Here is a 15,632-nt window from a genome sequence, read left to right on the forward strand (position 1 = left end):
CATACATGCATATCATCTACAACATACATGCATATCATCTACAACATACATGCATACCATCTACAAGATACATGCATACCATCTACAACATACATGCATACCATCTACAACATACATGCATATCATCTACAACATACATGCATACCATCTACAAGATACATGCATACCATCTACAACATACATGCATACCATCTACAACATACATGCATACCATCTACAACATACATGCATACCATCTACAACATACATGCATACCATCTACAACATACATGCATACCATCTACAACATACATGCATATCATCTACAACATACATGCATATCATCTACAACATACATGCATACCATCTACAACATACATACATACCATCTACAACATACATGCATACCATCTACAACATACATGCATATCATCTACAACATACATGCATATCATCTACAATATACATGCATATCATCTAAAAGATACATGCATACCATGTACAACATACATGCATATCATCTACAACATACATGCATATCATCTACAACATATATGCATACCACCTACAACATACATGAATATCAACTCCAACATACATGCATGCCATCTACAACATACATGCATACCATCTACAGCATACATGCATATCAACTCCAACATACATGCATACCATCTACAACATACATGCATACCATCTACAACATACATGCATACCATCTACAACTTACATGCATACCATCAACAACATACATGCATATCAACTCCAACATACATGCATACCATCTACATCATACATGCATACCATCTACAACATACATGCATACCATCTACAACATACATGCATACCATCTACAACATACATGCATATCATCTAAAAGATACATGCATACCATCTACAACATACATGCATATCATCTACAACATACATGCATACCATCTACAACATACATGCATATAATCTACAACATACATGCATACCATCTACAACATACATGCATACCATCTACAACATACATGCACACCCATCTACAACATCCATGCATATCATCTAATATTGGCCTTTGTCAGTGTGAAAAAGGCTAATTGATAATAACATTACTTATTCATTTTTAAGAATAAAAAAATTGTGTGCTATACCCGAGATACTGAAATTTGTTTTAATGTGTAGCGGTTCACGTAATCACGTGGCACGTGCTATTAAGACGATGGCGATAACTGGTAAGACGACGGTAAAGTTCTATTTCCACTGTTTTGATTCCCTATCGTAGCGTTATAACAGAAATCAACTCAGTCTTATTCCACAGAAATAAATAAAATGGCGACAACTGGTCAGTGACACGCACACATGCATCCCCCCACACACGCCCTACGCACACACACGCACACATCCACACCGCACGCACACACGCACACATGAACCCCCCCCACACACGCCCACGCACACATGCACGAAAACACACGCACCTGCACGTGCATGCATTTTGCTATATAAGTGCAATGATCTTGAACACGACGTTAAACCCCATTTCAATTGAACACACTTACAATACTGACATACCACCGGACTAGTATACCTGCATGCACGCCAGTTTACTTGCATACCAACTGATCACTGTACGAACTTATAGTCCAGATACATACCAGTATACCTTAGTAATTACTGCCATTCCAGTCTAGCATACTGGAACATATCGGCAAACAGTTAGCAAAACTCTGGGGGAACGGGTGGCCCAGTCGTCTTAGGCGCCACAATTTGCTCTGCACTCCTTGGACACGCCATAAACCTATGATTGTGGGATTAAACTCGATTTTGTTTCTAGGTTTGTCAGCACCATTTCCGTGCCCGTAGGTTTCACCGAAGTGGTCTTAGACCTGCTCCCACATGGAGGTGACACGCCGTGATATAACTGGGATACTGTTCAAAGCGGCCTTGAACCCAACTCACTCACTCACTCTGATCACCTCGAATGGACTGCAGCTTGAAGAGCTGGCTCTGCGACTTCGATGCACTTGATATGGGCAGAGTGTACAACTGCAGTTCATACAGGTAGTCTATGCCGCCTTCAAAACCTAGCAGTTTCTTCCTGAACTTCAGCTGAAATTGAAGTTTGTTACCGGTTGTATTTGTTTGTTTGTTTGTTTGTTGTTTAACGCCACACTCAGCACTATTCCAGCTATATGACGGCGGTCTGTAAATAATCCAGCCTGGACCAGAAAATGCAGTGATTGACATCATGAGTACTATCCCTGCAATTGGGATACGATGACATGAATCAACCAAGTCAGCGAGCCTGACCACCCGATCCCGTTAATTAGTCGCCTTTTACGACAAGCATAGTCACCTTTTACGGCAAGCATAGTCACCTTTTACGGCAAGCATGGGTTGCTGACTTTTTCCTTCCCGGATCTTCACGGGTCTCGCGATGAATGACCAGCTGCAAAGAGAGCGTTTACCCTGTGTTCGTTTGAGATTTCCGGTAATTTCTACAATTGTGTTATCGGAAGGAGACCGAGGGGCAACAGAAAGTATACCAAGTTTGTTATTGTGAAATTTGAAAGACCTATTGTTAATTTGATTATTTCGGTTTAACCATCATAATATCGTTTACTTAAGATATTTCCAATTGAAAATCAAACACATGATAAAATCACCAGAGAGGTACAGTTTCCTTTGCTTCTCAATTCGTGTGAAATGCCGCCCGTTTGACAGTGCCTCTCACACTAATGAAGGACAAACATAATTATCATGATCACCTGTCACGGTCTGGCTGAAATATTGCCGCTGTGACTTTAAATATTAACTCTTTCACACTCATGATTACCTTATGGTCATCTGTGGTAAAATTGTTTTGGGAGAAGTCAAGAACTCGACACACGGGCTGTGGAAAGCCAGCAGTGACTCTCTGGATCTTCACATAGAACCCCTTCAGATTCTGGAACCCGGATGCTACAAACACAATATACAACGTATATATGGAGTAAGACGAGTTCTATGGATGAACAACTTCTTTATTACAATTAGTGCGACGTTTCGGTGTAGATCCTAACACCTTTATCAAGCAAGTGATCATGATGGATTGTGCTAAACAACATATCTTGCTTGATAAAGGTGTTAGGATCTACACCGAAACGTCGCACTAATTGTAATAAAGAAGTTGTTCATCCATAGGACTCGTCTTACTTCATCACACCAACTTCTAAATGCCACTGAAAGAAACGTATATATGGTCGATCGTTCAGGTAGATTCCAATTTAGCGGTGAAACAAGTGGTAATCAAGACCATATTATTTACAGATTTGATTTTATTTTATTAATACGCGCTGCTGTAACACGTTGTTAACGTCACCTTTGGTTTTACTTCAAAGATGCATGTTTTCACAAAATATAAATCGTCAAGGCCAGAGAATAATAAATTTTGATTATCAAACGATTTGATTTGATTGGGCGTAGAATGCAAAACAGTCGTGGTAATTATATAAACGTATCACTGAAAATCAGTGACGATCCAGGTGTTCGCGAAATGGGTGAGCGTGTCCTGCTCTAGCAGTAGCACCAGCCACTCTGACAAATTGCATAAAAAATAAATCTTTGTCTGTTGGGCCAGGCGCACAGCAGTATTGTCGAATCTTGACCAGACAGTCCAGTGATGGACCAGACAATCCAGTAGCACCACAGCTTATTTACTCATATTGTTGAAACAACAAAAGATATGTTAACATGATAATGATAATGTCATACGTCAAAACCAGGCTGGAATATCTACAGATCGCGGTCATATGGCTGTCACGTTGCCGGGTACAGCGTTAGACAACAATCGCACGAAGGAATGACGTTCCAAAGGTCTGACGCCACCTCTCGGGATAATGGCATTGCATCATCGTAAAAGGAGGATGGAGGGGTTCTGTCCAACCCGCAGAGCTAGCGACAGGTACATGAAAGCAGCACACAAAGGGTGCCAAAATGACATAGAGCCTGTTTTTTTGCTTCTTATAAACAAGTTCGGATTTATTCAAGTAAAATCCTCCTTGTATTTTCTTTCAGCTAAAGAAGCGTACACGTGCAGCTTGCATGATAACAGGGATATGTTTGGCGACGAGCATATATTGTTTGATGTATTGTTCGCTTGCATGTTTGTTTGTTTGTTACTTAACGCCGCACTCAGCAACATTCCAGCTGTATAACAGCAGTCCGTGACTAGTGGAGTCTGGAGCAGACAGCGCAGTGACTAACATCATGAGTCTAGATCTACACGATCTATGTAGCATGCATCAACCAAGTCAGCGAGCCTGTCTACTCGATACCGTTAGTCGCCTCTTATGACAATCATTGGTTGTTGAAGATCAATTCTAACCGGATCTTGTTTGATGCCCTGATTAAACATCTTGTGATGTGCTTCCGTATCTTACAGATGTTATTAGTGATGTCTAAAGGCTGCTTCCTCTCGGAGGAACTGATCTTACCACAAGGGAGTACATAGAGTCAGACAATAGCTCACATTGTACAATTTATCTGAAGACGTCGCGCAGCATTCGTCATGCGCATTGTTAATCTTCTAGCACCTAACAGAAAGCTTGGGTTGTATACTCCCCATGGAGCTGAGAATGATTCTTGAGCGCACATTGATCCAGTGACCGGGGTAATGATAGCGCTTTGAGCAGGCCTCTGAGTGGTGCGTGCGCAATATATGGAGAAATATGCGCAATATAAATAGCCCATAATTATTATGTATAGATTAAAATGAAAAATGCAGCAAAGAGGGTTTGGGTAAACCTGGCACAGTCAGGCTGTTTAGGCTCATCCTCAGCTCAGGGCCCTTGCCCCATCTACACGCAGCCCAGACAGCGAATGGGACTTCTCCCAGGAAGTGCTGCCAAGTCAAACCCACCAAGAAGTTTTCGGAGAATGTGACGACTCCCCAACACTGCATTACCCAGATTGACAGAAGGATTGTATTCCTGGTAGCAAAACCCGGGTACTCTCCCAATGTCAGTCAACAGATTGGAAGGTACCAAACCTAAGGCGCCGAGGACAATGGGGAGTCGGACAACTTGGTACTTGGGATGCAAGCGTGACATTTTGAAAGCGAGGTCCGCATATTTGCCATGTTTTTCCTCAATCTTGTCAATCACATTAGTGTCAAATGGGACAATTCAATGATATAAATGATTTCATTACATTTATCAAAAAGGACACGATCAGGTTTGTGGGCCTCGATACGTCTGAGGCTGTAAATGGGCCTATTCCAAAGAATTTTGTATTTATCATTTTCCATGACGCCCCCTACATATTCCGGGTCATACCGTGGATGGACCTCTGTGTGAAAACCACAAGCATGGCGAAGACGGTAATATAATGATCGAGCCACTCCATCATGTCGCTTAAGATACTGTGTTTGTGCCAAAGCTTGGCATCCACTGACAATGTGTTGGACAGTCTCATTAAATTCATTACATAATCTACATTTCATATTTACATTTTGATGCAAAATCACACATTGACGGTTTCGAGTGAGAAGTGACTTGTCCTGAGCAGCAAACTGAAAGCCTTCTGCTTCACTTAATACCCTGAATTTCTTGTTTCGTCTAATCAACAACGCCAAGAGAATATGTAAGGATGGATACAGCATATGTATTTGTGACTTTGACTTTATTGCGAGCATTCAGCTCTGAACTCCAGACGTTTGCCCGGATGTCACCACTGGATGTGAATATAACTTTCTTTATGTCACTATTCAAACAACGTGTGCCGGATCAGTACATCATATTGCGTTATCAATAACTTAGATATTCGTTCATTTTTTATGTCATTGAAGCAATTCAAACGAGTATTTGTTTACGAAAATTATTTTAAAACAAATCTTTTCGCACTAGATTAAGACACTTGTCTCATGCGGTGGAATTGAGACCGGCAGACACGGTAGCAATATTGTTCTTCGAGATGCAAGGACAATGAGCTGGAAGATGAGTTTCCCTTTGTAATAAAATGTCCATTAGATTACCACAGCTCAGATCACGTCACATTTATAAATTATATTTATATAAGTTCATTCAGTCAGCAGACAATGTACATAAAGCATTCCAGCTTAGAAACAATTAAATGCAAACAATGTTTGTCCATCCTCGCCACCCAGTACATCTTGTGTTACGATGTGTGACTAATTTGTCTGTCTGTCTGTCAACACGGCGGTGGAGTAGCCTGGTTAAAGCGTTTGCTCGTCACGCCAAAGACCCGGTTCGATTCCCCACATGGGTTCAATGTGTGAAGCCCATTTCTGGTGTCGCCCGCCGTGATATTGCGGGAATATTGCTAAAAACGGCGTAAAACCATACTCACTCACTGTATGTCAACATCAACGCCAGAGAACAATCAGCCTCGATCACCCGCCGGGACAGATTCCACCAGGCTCAAAAAGCAAAACAGCGGTGAAAAACACAGAAATTGACCACTGAATGGCACCACACGCTCACGATAAGGACAAGCATGTCCCGTTCCACCGGCAGAACCCACCACCCACAAAAACATCCACCAAACGTAAGATTTGTTGCCTGGCGCCGCACTTGAGAACGGTGAGTAAGTGTTTGCTTTATTTACAGCGGTATGTATTCACATCGCGGGAGATCAGAGACGGTGGGTATCGTTTAGGGGTACATAACGGTACGAAGTTCCCGCCTCTGGCGCTTGCTCTCCACGACATTTGTGTTTCACGTTCTAAAATGTTGACCGATCTGTTGTTTGTTCACGCGTAACAGGGGGCACGGCTGGCCCAGTCGTCTACGGCGCCGCGATTCGCTGTGCAGAGTTGCGTCCCTTGGGCACGCTAGAAACCTTTGATTGTGGGTTCGCCCGGTTCGCCTCGATTATGTTTCTAGGTTTGTTAGCACCATACCCGTGCTCGTGGGTTTCACCGACGTGGTAAACGTCTGAGTCCTGGATCACTTCGGGCTTTCCTCCCACATTAAGCTGACACGCCGTGATATAACTGGAATACTGGTAAAAGCGGCGTTAAACCCAACTCACTCACTCACTACTTTATAATATCCAAGTGTCTTGTAGCGATTGAAATCTGGTGATATAACTCATTGCCACTATCATCGGAAATAAATCATTATCAGACAGACGGGACAAACGTGGCCTTCACAAATCGGGTCGACCACGTATCACTACTAGAGCACAGCACAGATTCATACGGCTTCTTCACTTACGTGAAAGAACCACCAACCACGGCCACCTCTACAACTAAATCAATACAAGGATTGCGTAGGATATCAGCCCAGACAGTGAGGAACCGTTTATGCGCTGAAGGTATTCGCGCTAGACGACCAGTTCGAGGTGTCATTTTGAAAAATCTGCATCGTCGGCTCCGACGTCAATGGTGTCAAGGTCACAGAGTATGGCTACAACTGCGAATGAGACAATTTTGGTTTAGTGACGAGTCACGTTTTATGCTTCGCCGTGCGGATGGTAGACGTCGTGCTCACAGGCGTTGTGGGGATCGTTATGCACGAAGCTGCTGTCAGGAAGTGGACAGATTTGGTGGAGGTAGTGTGATGATGTGGGCAGCCATCTCCTACACTGGTAGAACAGACTTGGCTCAAGTTTTGGGGAATTTAACGGCACAGCGTTACACGGATGAGTTCCTCCGCCACACGTCCTTCCCGTTAGGCAACAAGCGAACGTCACATAACATCAAGACAACGCTCGACCGCACACGGCGAGACCGACAACAGTCTTTTATAGGAATGACAACATTCAGGCCCTGCTTTCGCCCGCAAGGTCTCCAAATTTAAACCCAATCTAACATTTATGGGACGCACTGAATCCACAACAACAAAACCTCCGACAGTTGGCACAAGCATTGTAGGAAGAGTTGGTGAACATTCTCCAGGCTACAATTCGGGATCTAATTGTTTTTATTGGACGACGATGCTGTCATTTTTGGACTCTATTAGTGGCCATACAAGATATTGAGAACAAATGACCTTCACCTTGAAAATCGACTGTTCCATGTGTGCTATATGGAACCTGGGTCAATGACAATTGTTAACAATTGATACATTAAGTATTTACATGATATAAAAAATATACATATAAAAATCATGTTTGCGTTGTTATTTTTGCAGAGTATATACTACCCTGTATAAGTTTAGACTTACCACATATATTTACATTCAATTTGACGTTGGCACTATATAAAAATGTATTGAGTCAAAATGCTGGAAAAAAGCATCAAAACAATTTCTATGCCAGTTGAACTATGAAGAATGAGATAAGAACCCAGAACTTTCATGCACTTTATAACTGGCGCATGACTGAATGGACCATTATCAACGGATTGGCTGCATGAGTTTCAAACGTTTTTGCCTCCACTACGAAAAGTGATTGACAGCAGTGCATGATCGAAACCAGATACCCGAGCGTATTTTGCGTGAATACGTGCGTGCGTGCGTGCGTGCGTGCGTGCGTGTACCCACTCAATACTAAGCGATGATGCATGGGTACAGTGTATTAATCATAATAAAGTACATTTGAGGATGGTTACAGACTATTCAGAAGCCTACCTGCTGTGGGCGGTGTCCAAGTGATCACTATTTGTGGGTAGCGGATGCCCGACGTCTCATTACGGTAGAGGGCCCCATCAACCACCAGGGTTTGCGGTGGCCCCATGAAGTCTCCCCCTACATTCGGGGGCAGATCAGCGTCGTTACAGCCTGAAAAAGACATTTTAAGCTTTGCACGTCGCTTAAAACAATTGGGCGGTTGTCTCGAACCGAGTTATAAATCCAAAAGCATGCATGACGTTGACATGTGATATCACTATAGACTCACTGCCATTCTCCAACCGCAAACATGGCGTTGCCATGTGACATCTAATTACAATCATTGTCAGTGTCCACCATATGCATGGCGTTGACATGGGATATCTCTTCATACTCACTGTCAATATACAACAGATGCATGACGTTGAAGTGTGATATCACAATGTATTCACTGTCAACATTCAACAGATGTGTGACGTTGACTGTGATATCTCTACATACTCACTGTCAATATACAACAGATGCATGACGTTGAAGTGTGATATCACAATGTATTCACTGTCAACATCCAACAGGTGTGTGACGTTGACTGTGATATCTCTACATACTCACTGTCAATATACAACAGATGCATGACGTTGAAGTGTGATATCACAATGTATTCACTGTCAACATTCAACAGATGTGTGACGTTGACTGTGATATCTCTACATACTCACTGTCAACATCCAACAGATGCATGACGTTGAAGTGTGATATCACTATGTATTCACTGTCAACATCCAACAGATGTGTGACGTTGACTGTGATATCTCTACATACTCACTGTCAATATACAACAGATGCATGACGTTGAAGTGTGATATCACAATGTATTCACTGTCAACATTCAACAGATGTGTGACGTTGACTGTGATATCTCTACATACTCACTGTCAATATACAACAGATGCATGACGTTGAAGTGTGATATCACAATGTATTCACTGTCAACATTCAACAGATGTGTGACGTTGACTGTGATATCTCTACATACTCACTGTCAATATACAACAGATGCATGACGTTGAAGTGTGATATCACAATGTATTCACTGTCAACATTCAACAGATGTGTGACGTTGACTGTGATATCTCTACATACTCACTGTCAACATCCAACAGATGCATGACGTTGAAGTGTGATATCACTATGTATTCACTGTCAACATCCAACAGATGTGTGACGTTGACTGTGATATCTCTACATACTCACTGTCAACATCCAACAGATGCATGACGTTGAAGTGTGATATCACTATGTATTCACTGTCAACATCCAACAGATGTGTGACGTTGACTGTGATATCTCTACATACTCACTGTCAACATCCAACAGATGCATGACGTTGACACGTGATATCTCTATATTCTCAGTGTCAATATCCAACAGATGCATGACGTTGAAGTGTGATATCACAATGTATTCACTGTCAACATTCAACAGATGTGTGACGTTGACTGTGATATCTCTACATACTCACTGTCAATATACAACAGATGCATGACGTTGAAGTGTGATATCACAATGTATTCACTGTCAACATCCAACAGATGCATGACGTTGAAGTGTGATATCACAATGTATTCACTGTCAACATCCAACAGATGTGTGACGTTGACTGTGATATCTCTACATACTCACTGTCAATATACAACAGATGCATGACGTTGAAGTGTGATATCACAATGTATTCACTGTCAACATTCAACAGATGTGTGACGTTGACTGTGATATCTCTACATACTCACTGTCAATATACAACAGATGCATGACGTTGAAGTGTGATATCACAATGTATTCACTGTCAACATCCAACAGATGTGTGACGTTGACTGTGATATCTCTACATACTCACTGTCAATATACAACAGATGCATGACGTTGAAGTGTGATATCACAATGTATTCACTGTCAACATTCAACAGATGTGTGACGTTGACTGTGATATCTCTACATACTCACTGTCAACATCCAACAGATGCATGACGTTGAAGTGTGATATCACTATGTATTCACTGTCAACATCCAACAGATGTGTGACGTTGACTGTGATATCTCTACATACTCACTGTCAACATCCAACAGATGCATGACGTTGAAGTGTGATATCACTATGTATTCACTGTCAACATCCAACAGATGCATGACGTTGACATGTAATATCTCTACATACTCACTGACCATATCCAACTGGTGTATGACGTTGGCATGTGATATCATCATATGCCCATGTCAATATCCAACAGATGTATGACGTTGAAGTGTGATATCACTATGTATTGACTGTCAACATCCAACAGATGTGTGACGTTGACTGTGATATCTCTACATACTCACTGACAATATAAAATAGATGTGTGACGTTGACATGTAATATCTTTATATCCTCACTGTCAATATCCAACAGATTTATGACGTTGACATGTGATATCTCTGTATACTCACTGTCAATATACAACAGCTACATGACGTTGACACGTAATATATCTAAATACACACTGTCAATATCCAACAGATGCATGAGGTTGACATGTGATATCGCTATAGATTCACTGTAAATATCCAACAGCATGTATAACGTTGACTTATCGATATATACTCACTATTAACCTCGAACAGCTGGCACGACAGATCGTCTCTCTGTAATACAACACGACGGAGGTATACGCGGACAACAGTGCAAGTATCTTAGTAGAATGTGAGTGTCTAATCAAGATGCGAGGTGCGTTAACCTGGTCCAGATTTAGAATGTGCGAGACAAACATGTATTCAGATGTAGAATGGGTTACCCTAAATCAGATTTAGATATAGATGTTCATTCTGAATACAATGTATTAAGATGCTGCTACCCTGTGGATATTGAAATGTGTGTTCTGAATACTGTTATAAAGACTTTGTACTCTAGTGTAAACAAACAAAACACTGGGGATGTGATTGAAGTCTACGACGTGTTTCAAGTGATGTCAACCATCGCGGCTACTTTGAAACGAATGTGAACCACTCTAATAAATCACTTTCTGAAGATTGGTAATGACGGGCTTAAGCAGGGCTTCGTCTATTCTCAGGGATGACGTAGAGGGCAATGTCCGAGTAACTCTCAATGACGTCATTCTATTGTTTGAGCGCTCCCTTATTTTTAATAATAATAATAATAATAATCATAATCATAATAAAGAGAGAAAAACGTTTCCATATCCAATAATAATCTCTGCATATTTTTTAAGGAATTGAGAGGTACGAGGATAATCCCCTACTTAAAACACATCTTTACTCTTACACTTTGTCAAAACATCCTGAAGAATCATACAATATGTAGTGTAAAGACAATGGAGCACTCAAGCAACAGAATGAAGACACGGACACAGAATGACGACACGGACGCAAAGGACGCAACTCTGCACAGCTAATTGCGGCGCCTCAAACTATTGGGCCGTAATCAAATAGCAATGAACCTGAATTAAAGTGAGTGAGTGGGTATGGTTTTACGCCGCTTTTAGAAATATTCCAGGGATATCACGGCGGGGGACACCAGAAATGGGCTTCACACATTGTACCCATGTTGGGAATCGAACCCGGGTCTTCGGCGTGACCAGCGAACGCTTAAACCACTTGGCTACCCGACCGCTGCCAAATAGCAATGAACCTGGCACAAAGCCCTGCAAAGTACATTGATTGTGTCCAGACCAGTCTGGTTTACTTCACAACTGAACTTCTATTAATTGCAACATTAAGACATATGTAATATAAATGATAAGAGTGAGTGAGTGAGTGAGTTGGGTTTAACGCCGCTTTTTACAGTATTCCAGTTATATCACGGCGTGTCAGCTTAATGTGGGAGGAAAGCCCGAAGTGATGCAGGTCTCAGACGTTTACCACTTCGGTGAAACCCACGAGCACGGGTATGGTGCTGACAAACCTAGAAACCTATTCGGGGCGAATCGGGATTCGAACCCACAATCATAGGTTTCTGGCGTGCCCAAGGGACGCAACTCTGCACAGCGAATCGCGACGCCTTAGACGACTGGGCCACCCGTGCCCCCTAAATAATAAGAACATCCCTACCAGGTGTAATACAATAGTACATTACATCTATTACGTGATACACCCCTCCGACTTCCAAACCCATTTGAACAACAGAACGCACATAACACCACCCTTACACTTCAATCACGACCCCCCAACAAACGTCTGCAACGACACGACTATTAACCCCATTTATTCACGCCTACACGCATTATGTACACACTCTCCCGCCCAGCCCCTAAGTCCCCCAACCCCACATTCATCACAGACATCCGGCTTTCTTCTTCCTATGTACTTGTGTTTGTGTGTCAACCTGGCCCAAATAACTGCTGATCAAGGAGTCAAGTTATATCCGGTTCATGGGTTGCATTATACAAGGCAGGGTATTTTAAACCTATAGGGAAATTGATAGAGATGCGTGCGTGCGTGCGTGCGTGCTTGCGTGCGTGCGTGCGTGCGTGCGTGCGTGCGTGCGTGCGGTCGTAAGTCCGGATTAATGCCACTTTTTTTATTCTTGCCCAAATAGAAACCCTGTCGCAGTTTAACATGAATATCCCATTCAGACACAGTATACTGACTCATCCGAGCCGACCCGTAATCCCGAGCGCCAGATAGGGTAACAACAAGTACCATCTTTAAACCTCTTTTGGTGTGACGCGGCCGGACATCACAGCACCGTAACTCATCCCCCCTACTTACAAACCAATGTAGGTGCTAGTATCTGTTAACCTGTCTGTTTGCCTACGCGATCTTCATACTTTTCATAATAAAAGTATTTTGCGAAAAGAGATGGTTATGGACTTATGATTATAAACTCCTTTTTTAAATTATTTTTTTTACAGAAACACGCACATGTGTAAGAAAAGAAACTCATGGGTCTGGACAAGGTCTCAGGGGGCTGAGAATGAAATCGACTGCACTCCAATAACCGCGACAAGAATGGTGTAGCGCTTTGAGTGTGTGAGTGAGTGAGTTTGGTGTAACGCCGCTTTTAACAGTATTCCAGTTATATCATGGCGTGTCAGCTTAATGTGGGAGGAAAGCCCGAAGTGATGCAGGTCTCAGACGTTTATCATTTTGGTGGAACCCACTGACAAACCTAGAAACATAATCGGGGCGAACTGGGATTCGAACCCACAATCATAGATTTCTGGCGTGTCCAAGGGACGCAACTCTGCACAGCGAATCGCGGCGCCTTAGACGACTGGGCCACCCGTGCCCCCTGTAGCGTTTTGAGCATGCCGCTGTGTGGTTAGGAAATATAACCCAATACGAATGATTCTGTTATTATTAAACCCTATACATTTAAGAAAGCGATCAGGCTGGTTATGCCCACGAATAGCTCAGGACCCTTGCCGCTCTACACGGAGCCCAGATAGCGTTACATTATTACATTTTATGCATATATTATATGTGTGTAATTTACATATTCTAACTTTACATTCGTGATATTCTCATTTCGGCTATAATTTATAAATGACGTTAATAAAACCTCGTTAAAACGGATAAGTCCAACCGGATAGACGAATTTGCAGACTAACGAATCATTGGTATAATAAATAAGTATCCTCTCTCGTCCTGACCCATTAGTTCCGAAACTCCCGCTTTCAAGACTATCCTGAGAACACCCACATAGGATTTAATTCCGAGACAGTCAGAGTATATTTTTTCCTCGGCCAAAAATGCAAACAAGATGGAAATTATAATTAAATGTACTCCGTAGGAAACGATATCGTCCAGATTAACTGGGATTCACTGTACTGAGGTTACCATCTCTGTATTGACGTGTCCCAGTTGAGTAGAGCGATGGTCATGTGGTTAATCACTGGATTGTCGGGTCCAGACTCGATAATTTACAGACCGCCGTCATATAGCTGGAATATTGCTGAGTGCGGCGTTGAACAGCAAACAAACACTCAACAATCGCCCGAAGACGGGTTTCTCAATTAACGGGGCCCGAGCCAAGGAGGTTTCACAACAATCTCACTTCGGCCATTACCGGTACCGGTACTCGGCATAATGTAAACATTTTACCTATTACTGGTAGTTAGCCTTATATATATCACGTTGCAAAACGGGGCGGTCGGGTAGCCTTGTGGTTAAAGTGTTCGCTCGTCACGCCGAAGACCCGGGTTCGAGTCCCGACATGGATACAATGTGTGAAGCCCATTTCTGGTGTCCCCCTCCGTGATATTGCTGGAATTTTGCAAAAAGAGGCGTAAAACCATACTCACACACTTACGTTACAAAAGAAACAACGTGCAGACTGTGTTCTGACTTACCTCAGTTCCCCATACTTCCAAGGAATCCGAGTCATCGTTAGAACAGTTCCCAGTGAGGCCAATATCTCGAGGGAACACCACAGGCAGAAATACAACACAGAGTGTCCACGCATAGTGATCCATGACAGAGAGAGAGTGACAAGCCTGCAGTCACACCAGTTATTCAATCAAACACTGACTTCGGCTGAAAGCGTCAAATGTAATCTGTGTCACGCATGGAGCATGCCTCTCAGAGACAGCGCAGTGCAGCGATATGCATCCTGTTGTTTGGGGATCCTGCCAACAGGGACCAGTCATACGTGTTTATAGTAAATCCTTTATCTCTAATGATAAACTGCCCCGCGTGACGGGATCCCGCTGCTGTCTTGGAGGAAATTTGAGTGTAATGGTAAACAGATTTTCATTGAGGGGATAAAACAAGGAATGGTCTGCTCGGGGTCCGTAGACTGTGTCTGAGTGGGGTATCAATGTTAAATGTTAGGCTTTCCCTAAAAAACCGGTTCACACGCACAAACACACACACGCACGTTCGGCCCAATTTCACCTCATCTCAACTGAAATCATCATATGACCTGCTCACCAGGTGCAATGAACAACGTCCATGCTGTATGAGTGATCTGCAGAGGTTTCTTATGAAAACTGCAACTAGAATGATTGATTATCGTCAGTTGGGATTTTGCCAAATAACCTGAAAGCCACACGTATTAAGTACGAATCAATAATTAAATAATTAACACCGTTGTGTCGATTTTACAGTTGTTTCGAA

At 42.5% G+C, this 15,632-nt stretch overlaps 1 pseudogene; it reads right to left on the reverse strand.

Annotated features, from left to right (window-relative positions):
- The window catches only part of LOC139464257 (uncharacterized), a 38,027-nt pseudogene extending 23,038 nt beyond the window's left edge, over positions 1–14,989 (reverse strand).
- Positions 14,990–15,632: the final 643 nt, after the last annotated feature.

This window comes from Haliotis cracherodii, unplaced genomic scaffold (genome assembly GCF_022045235.1).
Source record: "Haliotis cracherodii isolate W230 unplaced genomic scaffold, xgHalCrac1.p SCAF_17, whole genome shotgun sequence".
In the NCBI taxonomy this organism is placed as follows: domain Eukaryota; kingdom Metazoa; phylum Mollusca; class Gastropoda; order Lepetellida; family Haliotidae; genus Haliotis; species Haliotis cracherodii.